Here is a 12,175-nt window from a genome sequence, read left to right as displayed (position 1 = left end):
TTGATTAAAACTTTTATGATCAATTGATAATATAAGTTTTCATTATTTTTAATTTAGAATGTAATTTTAATTAGATTAGAATTTTTGTGATCAATTGATATGATTAGTTTTAATTATTTTTTAATTTAGTATGTATTGCTACGTTTGTAAAAGTAATCTCTTAAGTACAATATTTTATTTTAGACTATTTAAATAGAAATTACATAATATGAAATTATTTTTAGTCATCTCCTTATAATCAGCTCCTACACGTTATATATGGATGCAAATTATTATATATGGATAGGAAGTCCAAAAATATTATACCATATTTTAGCCTTTTTCCAAAGCAGTTAATACCCCATTAAATGAAATTAGTTTAGGTGTAAATTTATTTCCACGTGTAAAATAAATAATGGTTAGACATACTATGTCATAATGCCACCTTGGTGTGGTTGGACTAGTGAATATTTTCTCTTTTGCGGGCTGGACCGCACCCGAGTCCCAGCCCGTGACCTCGTGCGTTGGAGGAGGAAGATTCGCGGCCTGAGCCGTGCCTGGGGACGGTGGAGCAGTCCAGGGCCGCGCCCCGTTGCGCCCGACCCGGCGTTATGGGGTGTTCGGACCGGACGCGAACCCCCTAATTTTTTTTTTAAATTCGATTTTTGGCTTATTTATATCCCATTTCTTTAACATTCTTCCACTAATTTCTCAACATTCTTCAACATTGTGGGATGTTGTTGATATTTAAATGGGACCAATTCGATTTTTGGCTTATTTTCGACTGACTAGTGAACTTTTAGGAGTAAAAGTAACTTGTAGTTGTGAACAGTGCAATTTAATAGTTGGATATTGGATGGAGACTGCAGGGTTGAGTTGTGGCATGGTTCTGAAAATTCTGAAAATAATAACGTGGAGGAGACATGAGACATGAATTTGGGAGTTTAATGATAATCATCTCCTAAAATATTTGTTAAAACTTCCAAATAATAAAATAAACTCTATAAAATTTGATGAGATGCAAGAAAGCAAAAAGGAAACAGTAGAAGCTACTCTTCTCTGCAATGCCAACCCATAATTTGTACGGAGTATCCACACAATTTGAAATGATGATCTTAGAATCTTGCTTTTTGTTTATATTCCTAGTATTTGTTGTCACTTCTATATCCACTCAATAGAGTACGCAATTAATGAGAAAAGACTCTTGAAACCACTAGCTCTCCGTAAAACCCTCGAGAAAGCTTTTCCTTTTCTCTCTCATGATTTACTAGCTCCATTAATTTGTATAAGAGCATCCGCTATAATCGGCGAGCGACCGGCTAGCCGATTCCCGGCGCTAGCCGGTCCGCTCGCCGAACCATTGCAACCGGCGAGCGTGAAATCAGTGAGAAATTCGGCGAGCGCTCACCGATTAACGGGTGCGCTCGCCGCCATTGTAGGCTGGCGATCAGCGATCGGCCAGCGCAATTTTTTTTATTTTTTTTAATTAAATTTTCGAAACACTATATATACGCGATTTTCACGTCATTTTCATTCGCACCACTTGTTTTAACGAGTTTCCCATCTCTCTTAATTTCTGTACAAGAGCAACAACGCGAAATGAGTAACGCGGGTGGTAGTAGTGCTAGTAGTGATGAGGAGTACGAACGAAAAATGGACGAAGCATTGGAGGCCTATACGGAGGGTGAGATAGATCGGCTGCTACAAAGGGCTATGCAGCCGGCGGTACCTCAACCTCCACCCATTGTCCACCGCCGAGCAGTGATTGCTCGGGATCACGTAGCTGCACATCAGCGGCTATATGACGACTACTTCGCAGAGTAGATACGGTTTAACGCCAGCGGCGTTTTAGGATGCGCAGGGAGCTGTTTATACGTATCGTTGACGCTTTGGAGTGTCGATATAAGTGCTTCCGCTTCAGGAACGATGCGGCTGGCAGACCCGACCACACCCCTATTCAAAAGTGCACTGCGGCAATCAGGCAGTTGGCCTACGGAGGCGCGGCAGACATGTGGGACGAGTATGTAACATCTCGGAATTTAGAACCCTAACTTTAGAGACCTAGAATTAATTGTTGATGACGTGGAATCAAGAATGCATTTATTTCATGAGATGATATGGTCGAATTGAGTCTAGGGTTTGTGTTGAAAGATTGAAAAGTCAAACTATTTGATTTAATGATGTGGCATGTGATATATTAAGTTATGAGATTATGTGGCAAATTATTTGAGTAAGGGTGAGTGAGAATATTAGAGAAAATTTCCATAAATACTTGTCACCCTAATTCTTGTAATTTTCGAACCCTAGACCCCCTTTGAAGAGAAATTCTATTTCTTCCGGAATTAATTTAATCCTTGGGATATTTATCCAAATTAAAATACAAGAGCCAATTATTTCCTTATTTTGAAGATGGAAAAGTCGAGCCTCTTGTTTAATAGTGATTTTCGAAAATCACTATGTTGGGAAGGAAATAATATTTTGCTTATTTTATTCATTCCTTACTTGATTTCCTTCCATACCTAGAATTTAATTATTCTACCAAATCTTTCCATACCTCAAGAGATCTTGCCTTACCTTATTCTAGGCAATATTTGAAAATCCATGCCTTATTTAATTAGGCATAGGGACGCCTATTTCTACTCCAAGTTGGGAGAATCCTTATTGTTATTTTGCTCCGTTATATTTTATTCTACTCCGTAAAATATATTCAAGACAAAATCTTGGCTAAATAAATAGCCTAATTTTCGAAAACTATGGGATTTTTCCCTAGGATCTATTTTTGTTAATTCTTCTTCCCTACTTCACAATATTTATTTATTTAATTGGGGAGAATGAGATCTTACCAAATATTCTATTCTAATTACCTAAAGATCTTGTTGAGCTCTATAAATAAGAACCAAAACCCCTAACCCTAGCCCCCATATTTTCGGCCCCCACCATCCCCTCACTCTCTCAAATTTTCTTCTCCTACTCTCCAATATTTTGCTATCTTTTGGAGAAGAATTGAAGTTTAATCCAAGAACTTTGAAGAATCAAGGCTAATACTTGTTTTCTACCGATCGTTTTTCTCTAAAAGGTATTTTGTTTAAGAGTTATGCTTGTTCTTCTTCTACTTCTTCTTTTTCTTCTTCTAACCGATTAATCGGTCTTCTTGAACCCTCATGCATCTTGGTTGAGTGAAAGAGGGATAAAAAGGGATGTGGGAACATGTATGTGTGTGTGTGCCGTGTGTGTGTGTGGCGTGTGTATGTGTGTGCCGTGTGTGTGTGTTGTTGTGTTGTGTAGTGTGTGTTTGATGGCTAAATAATCTTGTGTGATAAACATGATCTTGAGTAATTAGTAATGATAAGATAAATCCTTGGGAAGAGGGAAAAGTAATGAGACATGCATGAGTAAGAGTAGTATTGAACCTAATTTGTGATATGTGCCTATGTGGTTAAAAGGTGAAACTTTGGTTGCGAAGCCGGATAACGGAAAAGCGAAACTACTTGAAAACTAAGCAGTCGAGGTGGGCTTTACTCTAAAAACTCTCTTTTATTTTATCAAAATATTGTTTGGTGTTATAAGGGTGGTTTAACTGTTATGCCATGCCTATGTCTGTTTTATTGTGATATTGTGCGCCTGATGCCTAACTTGTGAGTTCGCTCCATTGGGCTAGGGCTATGGATATGTTTATACGAATTCGGGTCTGAGTATGGGCAGCAAGCCCTACCAGGCTGTGTACACGAGGGGATCGGGAGCCGTCCTTGCTAGTCGGCCGGTCTCGTGGGCGGAAAAGTGTGGCCACACTTTCGTCGCACCATGGAATGATTGTGATTGTTATTTTGTTGAGGAAAATGGGAAGTTATTTTGACTGGCCAGTCTATGGAAAATATATTTTGTGATACTCGTGATATATCTTTTATAACTGCTTAAAACTCGAGTTCACTTGGTAAGGGTGGCATAACTTATAAAATGTGATGACGAGCGGTGGCGGGTGTTGAGCAGATTAATTAATTAATATGGATATGTTGAACTTCAAGCGTAATTGTGTCTCCATACATAGCTATACTTTCTCTTGGTCGTTTTCCGCTGAATTTTGATACACTTTAGAATTTCTTTTGGAATATTTGCATCTTGCCTTCGGTTTGAGGCCTTAGCTTTTTTCTTTCTTGTGACTTTGTCTTGGATATTGTGTCGTACTCTTAAGATATTGGGATCGTCATTTATGATATCTTTCTTCCTTTGAACTTATAGGTTAAGTTGTTGCATTAAATACTCTGATATTTCTTCCAATTCTTTTGGTCAGTACACTTTAAATGAAACCCTAGCCTATGTTTACTTCTCTAGAGTCGGTTTTGGGTAGCAGCCGCCGCAATTATTGTACCCTAGGAGGGCGGACTGTTACAGAGTACCTCCACATCGGTGAGACGACTGCCCTGAAGTGTCTGAAGAATTTCTGTGAGGGCGTCGTTTAAATATTCAAGGACCAGTATCTTCGAAGCCCTACCCCCCACGACTGTCAGGATTTGATGTAGATGCACAGGGAGAAGCATGGGTTCCCGGGGATATACCCTAGGTGGCCCGTCTTTGTGATGACGATCAGATGCACAAATGAGGACAGGAAGGCCTACTTTGCAGAATGACAGGAGTCGGCGCGCAAGGACGTGATATTATTTGTCAGTTTCAAAATTCGTGGGAAAAACCAAACTTTTTGAAAGTTCAAGGATATTAGGTGCCAATATCTCTTTTTAAGAGTCCCATTTCATTCCACACACACCTTTACTTAGTACTCCCTCCGTCCGCGAATAAGAGTCACATTTCATTCCGGCATGGGTTTTAAGAAATGTTAAGAAAAGTGGGTGGAAGAAAGTTAGTGGAATATGCGGTCCACTTGTATATATTAGTTTTAAATGATATGTGAGTGGAATGAGTTGGTGGAATGTGGGGTCTCTTTACCATTTATAGTAATAATGAAACGGGACTCTTATTTACGGACGAATTAAAATAGAAAAACGGGACTCCTATTCGCGGACGGAGAGAGTAGGTGATAGTCTGAAAATGTTTAACAAAGACCTCCATTAAGGTGTTGACCCAGAAAAGAGTGCTTAGTTCAATGACTTAAATTATGAGAAATGAAAGAAAAAAAACTAATCTATTCACATATGTGATTCTCTCTTCTCACTGTGTTTATTCTTAATTTAGTTTGAATAAGTGATGTGGCATCTCTGTCTTATTTGGTTAAAAAAACTTTACAAATCTGAGATAGTGAAAACACTGACCCGGCATTGACCTGAGGTCTTCCTCTGTCCCAACCAATAATTATTTTGGAAACTAATTTTCCAATATTTTAAAAGAAAAACCTAAAATCTCATCCACTCTGACACACCCCCTGAAAATAGTAGCTTTCGTTATTTTACAATAAATTTTGATTATCCTTAATACTCCCTCTGTCCCACTTAAAATGAAACATTTGGAATTTGGCACGGAATTTTATGCAGTGTTGTTTTGTGAGTTAAAGAAGAGAGAGTAAAGTAAGAGAGATGAAAAAGTAGAGATAGAGTTATTTCCATTTTAGGAAACGTTTCATTTTTAATGGGACAAACAAAAAAGGAAAACGTTTCATTTTTAATGGGACGGAGGGAGTATATTTTGTGATCTTGTGAATAGTAGCTTTCGTTGTTTTACACTAAATTTTGAACATTATTAATACTCCCTCCGTCCCACATTTATAGTCACATTTAGTTAAGGCACGACTTTTAAGGAATTGGTGGAGTGTGTAATTAATGAAGTGAGATGGAAGAGTGAGATGGTGAAGTGTGTAATAAATTAAGTGAGTTGGTTGAAGGTGGGTCTCTTGTTGACTTTTTGGTTTTTATTTTTGTTTTGGTTTATTTTTATGTTGATAATGGCATTTGGGTGTAATTTTAGTGAATAATGGGGTATAATTTTATGTCCAAATATGGAAAATTCTAAATGTGACTATAAATGTGAGACGGACTTTTATGGCAAAATGTGACTATAAAACTGGGACGGAGGGAGTAATATATTTTGAATCATGAAAATATATTTTGTATATATATTTTTTATTTATTTGTTTATTATGTCTTTGAATGCAACAAGTGCAGACTCGTCACTTGGGAAAGTAGGAAAAATGGGGAATTGACTCTTTCCACATTGAAAATGCAGACTGATAACTGCTAATTGAAGTGATGTGTTTAAACAAGCAGCCTAGAATATTATGCCCTTTTATTCAAAACTAAAATAATATTTTCCAAGTCAGGTCCCACTGGAAAAATGAGTGAAGCTTCTGCAAAATAACTTATTTGAATCAAACAAAATCAAATAAAGCCACATGCCCATTAACCATTAGATTATTTGCTGCAACAAAATACTACTAGAAAATAGAATATGTATAGTCCAAATTTATGTAAGACAAAAACCAATTAAAAATAAATAATAAATAAAATAAAATTAATTAAATCTAACAATACAGATATAAACATGTTTAAAGTTTGAACAGCTTTACGATTTTTTTTTTAATTAAGTTTGATGAAACAAGATCATCAATTTGGAGATATTCACAAGGTGTAGAATACATAAAACCACATATTTTCCTGTCCCATTAATGGAAAATGCAAAATGAAGCTAAATCAAATAAAGCCACGTATATTGTTGTCCTATTATATGAGTCAATTTTGGAGGCAAAAGTGACAAAGACTATTCAAAAGGTGTCAATTGCATAATTAAGCAAAATCAAATAAAGCCACATTTTTTTTGTCCCATTAATGGAAAATGCATAATGAAGGTAATCAAATAAGGCCACATATTTTCTGGTCCCGTTAATGGAAAATCAAAGAAGCTTTTCCAATAAACTCCAGACAAGTAATTATTTGTGTTTTGAAACTCTAGACAAGTAAATATTTGTGTTCGGATCGTCGACTGCAACAGTAGTTTGATATTGTCCCCTTTGGATCAATTCCGTTCGAATTTGTTTTTGGGTCACTCCCATAAAACCTTAAACTAATTGAGGTTGAACAAGAATTATATACACCTTCCAACTTCCTTCAGACACCCGATGTGGAATAGGTTTGTACTCAACTGTTTGTGTCACTGCAATATAAGTTTCGAATGAATTTCGTGATATTGGAAATGAATTAATTAAATTTGAACACAACATCGAATGCTAATTATATTTAACGTGGGAATTGAGAATGATATGTAAGTATAAATTACACCATAAAGTACATCCATGAATATGAATTTCACCAACAATGGGTTTAAAATTGGTACTTATTTGAAAATTTCCTATACACGTGTAATTTGTACTTTATGCATTTAATACTCTTACCGAATCATTTCTAAATAAATATAGATAGAGGAAGTGATTCCAAATAAAGTGAGAAAAATATAATATTTTTTCAATGTCAAGTTTATATACATAGTGTCAAGTTTGATATTTATTCGTATATGATATTTATGTTAAAACAACACATATATGCTATGATGAAATGTTACGTGTACTCGTTTTATTTATAACCAGTGGCTAGAGATCTTTGGTTTGCGTCTCATCAATCTGTGTATTATGTTTTTAATTTGTTTAGGAAATGTATGTTACTCCCACCGTTTTACAAGAATATGCACTTTTTCCTTTTTAGTCCGTCCTATAAGAATATGCATTTTTCTAATTTTGGAAACTTTTTTCTCTTTATTGAGGTGAGACCCATTCTCTACTAATAATACTTTAATTACTTTTTCTCTCTATCTCTATCTTACTTTACCAATTTTGCATTAAAATCCGTGCCGAACCCAAAATGCATATTCTTTGGGGACGGATGTAGTATTTCTCATTAGAAAGAGATTTGTTTAAGAGGAAAACATTTTCTATCTACTATATACTCCCTCCCATTAAAAATGAAACATTTTCTTTTTTTGGTTGTCCCATTAAAAATGAAACGTTTCCTAAAATGGAAACAACTCTATCTCTACTTTTTCATCTCTCTTACTTTACTCTCTCTTACTAACTCACAAAACAACACTATATAAAATCACGTGCTGATTCCAAATGTTTTATTTTAAGTGGGACGGAGGGAGTACATTTCTCATATTTTTTGTAATGAATTCGTTGGGCCGTGTTTAAAAGTAGGTATAAAAGGTGAGAGTGAAATTAGTGGGCTTGATTTTTATTTATCGCGGTTTTGAAAGTGTCCACTAAAAACCCAACCTGTACCTGTGGCTTTGAAATACTATATGTAGATAATTTTAGGATTAGTTGTGGAGATGATGAGGAGGACGACACACAGGGGCTCGAGGAGGTTCAGCAACTCAACGATCAGGTGATCACTGCAGATATTTCTCATCTGCATTCCTTGAGTGGGAACAGTCGATCAAGACCCTTTCAAGTGGTTGGTGAAATTGAGTCTACGGAGGTGTTGGTGTTAATTGATACGGGAAGTACTCGTGATTTTCTCCACCCCCGCATAGCTGAGCGTCTTCGGCTCTCATTGACTCCCATCCGCCCATTCCGTATCTACGTGGGAAATGGTGCATCTTTGGTTTGTTCCCACGTCTCACGCCAGACTAAATTATCTATGCAAGGAGCGCAGTTTGTGGTCGATCTTCATATCCTGGATATACATGGTCAAGACGTGATTCTTGGCATGACTTGGTTGGAGTCTTTAGGAAAAATTTCCGCGGATTTCATCGGTAAAACCTTGGAATTTCAAAAGGATAATAAACGTGTTTTTTCTGCAGGGTAATCTGCCCTCCCCAAGACAGATTTCACTCCACTCTTTGGCCTTGTTAGCATCGTTTTCCCCGGGCCACGAGTATTATGAGCTTGTTCCTTTGACCCCCGACGATAACACAGGGGCGCTGCTGTCCGCCGAGGTAGAGTTTCCGGCTGACCTGCCAGAGGAGTTTCGGCGTGTTTTGGAGGCTCATAAGCGGGTATTTGATCTGCCAGAAGGTATTCCACCTGCTCGGACCTTTGATCATCGCATCCACCTGCTACCACACGCCAAACCAGTCAATGTGCGCCCCTATCGCTACCCGTACTTCCAAAAGAATGAAATCGAGCGCCAAGTTAAGGAAATGCTGGATCAAGGAATCATACAAAGAAGTCAGAGCCCTTTCTCATCGCCCGTTTTATTGATTCGGAATAAGGATGGCACATTCCGCTTTTGCATTGATTATCGGCCTTAAACTTGGCGACGGTGCCTGACCACTTCCCCATCCCGACAGCTGATGAATTATTTGACGAGTTGAGAACGGCAAAATATTTTACAAAATTGGATTTGCGCTCGGGTTATCATCAGATCAGAATGCATCAGGCAGATATTTTTAAAACAGCTTTCAGAACTCACGATGGCCATTTTGAATTTCTAGTGATGCCGTTTGGCTTGACCAATGCCCCGTCTACCTTCCAGGCAGCCATGAATAGTATTTTCCAACCCCTCATCCGGAAGTGTGTGATCGTGTTTTTTGATGACATTCTGGTTTACAGTCCGACAATGGAGACGCACTGCTCACACCTAACAGAGGTACTATCGCTCCTACTTGCTCACCAATTTTTGTCAAGTTGTCCAAATGTTCTTTTTGTAGTACTACTGTTGAATACTTGGGACACCTAATTGCAGATGGGCAATTGCGAGCTGACCCGGCAAAGCTAGAGGCTATGACAGCGTGGCCTTTACACCGTACAATTAAACAGTTGAGGGGATTTCTGGGCTTGACCGGATATTATAGGCGTTTCGTGGCAAATTATGCCGCCATAGCAGTGCCGTTGACCAATTTGCTGAAAAAGGATGCCTTCGAGTGGTCTGAGGAGGCGAGCGTCGCTTTTGGTGCGCTCAAGGCAGCCATGTCATCTGCCCCGGTGCTGAGTTTGCCCGACTTCTCCAAAACATTTTATATTGAGACAGATGCCTCCGATGTGGGCATTGGTGCAGTGTTGATTCAAGATACTCATCCTATCGCCTTTTTCAGCCGCAAGCTGGGTCCTCGTCGAAGGGTGGCATCCACATACCACAAGGAACTCTTCGCCATTATCGAAGCCGTGCAGAAATGGCGACAATACCTCCTGGGACAAGAGTTCGTGATCCGCAGCGATCAGAAGAGTTTGAAAGAGCTGCTTTTGCAAGTGGTGCAGACCCCGGATCAGCAACTTTATGTGCGGAAATTGATGGGGTATAAGTTCCGTATCGAATACAAGAAGGGGGTCACTAATCGAGCAGCCGACGCTCTGTCCCGCCGTGACGGCAAGAAGCCGTTGGATGCGGCAGCAGGGTCTTGTGACGCCGAGCCTAGCTTGGACGAATCTGTCGAGGACGCCGCGTTGCTAATGGCGGTTGCTCACCCGATTCCCAAGCTCCTGGAGGTACTGCACGAAGAAACGGCCTCACTCCCAGATTTAAAAGAGCTGTTAGCCACGATTCAGGCTGGCAACACTCCAGCTAATATGGCCTTTATTGAGGGGCTGATATACTTCAATCGACGGATTCTCGTCAGCCCATCTTCGTCGATGAAGAGATTGTTGTTAGAAGAACATCACAGTACCCCTTTGGCGGGCCACCCAGGGCACGAGCGTACTTTTCGCCTTCTATCAGCTGGATTTTATTGGTCCAAAATGAGAAAGGATGTCAGAGATTTCGTCGATGCCTGCGTAATCTGCCAATCGACAAAATATTCGACCCAAAAACCAGCTGGGTTGCTGCAGCCGCTGCCGGTTCCGTCGCAAGTGTGGGAAGACGTATCCATGGATTTTATTACTGGACTACCGCAGTCGAGAGGATACACGACAATAATGGTCGTTGTTGACAGATTATCCAAATACGCTCATTTCGCTCCTTTGCCAATGCGATTTGATGCTATCCGAGTAGCTCACTTATTTGTCAACACAGTTGTTCGTCATCACGGTTTTCCGAAAATTTTAATTTCTGACCGAGACGTGGTAGGAGATCTTGCGCTTAAGTGGAACGAAATTGAACTTCTCCACAGCATATCATCCCCAATCGGATGGTCAAACGGAGATTCGAAATAAGGGCCTCGAGCAGTATCTGCGCGCCTTTACGGCAGATAGACCTTCTACTTGGTCTAACTTTTTACCGTGGGCCGAATTGTCCCTCAATTGCTTTCACCACTCCGGCCTGGGGACCACCCCATTTCGGGCTCTATATGGTCGCGAGCCTCCTTTGTTGGTGGCGGCTTTGCCCTCAGCTAAAACGCCACCCAACGTTGCAGATTTGATCAGGGAGCGTGGTGAAATACTTGTCGAGCTCAGAAAATTTTTTGAAAAGGCGCAGCAACGTATGAGGGCGAATGCAAATAAGCATAGGACGCATATTGAGTTTGAAGTTGGAGATTTTGTGTGGCTTAAACTGCAGCCATACCGACAGCACTCAATTGCAAAGCCATTGTTGGCTAAGCTAGCTAAGCGCTTTTATGGACCCTTCGAGATTCTGCAGCGTATTGGCCCAGTAGCTTACAAGCTGCGGTTGCCGGAGGGCAGTCGGATTCACAACGTGTTCCATGTGATTTTATTGCGAGCATTTGTGAAGGGCGACGAGGTGGAGCCGCTCCCGCCCAAGTTCAAGGGGAACAGGCCCATCGTTCAGCCGGTGGCTATCCTAGACTCTCAGATAATGTGGCACAATGGTGCTGCGGTCGAACATGTTTTGGTCAAGTGGTCAGACGGCTCTGAATCTCCTTCTTGGGAACCTCTGGAGGTGATGCGTCGGCGTTTCCCTACTCTCCCCCTTGAGGACAAGGCGACACCTAAGGAAGGGGGAGTTGTTACGAGCACAGCACCACCATCGTCGACGGCATCAACCGCGACGACATCTCTATCCCAGGGAGGGGATGAAATAATCCCGGCAACAACGCTGACTGAGGAAGGGGATTCTACTACACCACCGACACCACAAGTGGAAGCGACAAAGAGTGGCAAGGTGAAGAACGCGACCGGAGGGAACATGGTAAAGAAGCTTAGGCCGAGGAAGGAACTCAAGGCTTCAGAACGTTATCAAGACTTCGTCGCCAAATAGGCGCCGAAGCTGTTCGAGGAAATGCCCCAATTGGCTTAGTATTTAAATTAGAATATTAGTTGTTATTTGTTTTGCCTATTTTATTTAATTATGAACGATTGTTTGAGTCGAGCGTTTTATAAGCTCCGTCGGGTTTTCTTTGTTGGTTCTTTCCCGATGTATAGGATTAGGTC

This window comes from Salvia hispanica, chromosome 2, assembly GCF_029641045.1.
Source record: "Salvia hispanica isolate PSC_SH4W2 chromosome 2, Shi_PSC_v1, whole genome shotgun sequence".
Lineage (NCBI taxonomy): Eukaryota > Viridiplantae > Streptophyta > Magnoliopsida > Lamiales > Lamiaceae > Salvia > Salvia hispanica.
The sequence above is the reverse complement of the archived record's forward strand: the minus strand, read 5'-3'. Positions refer to the sequence as shown.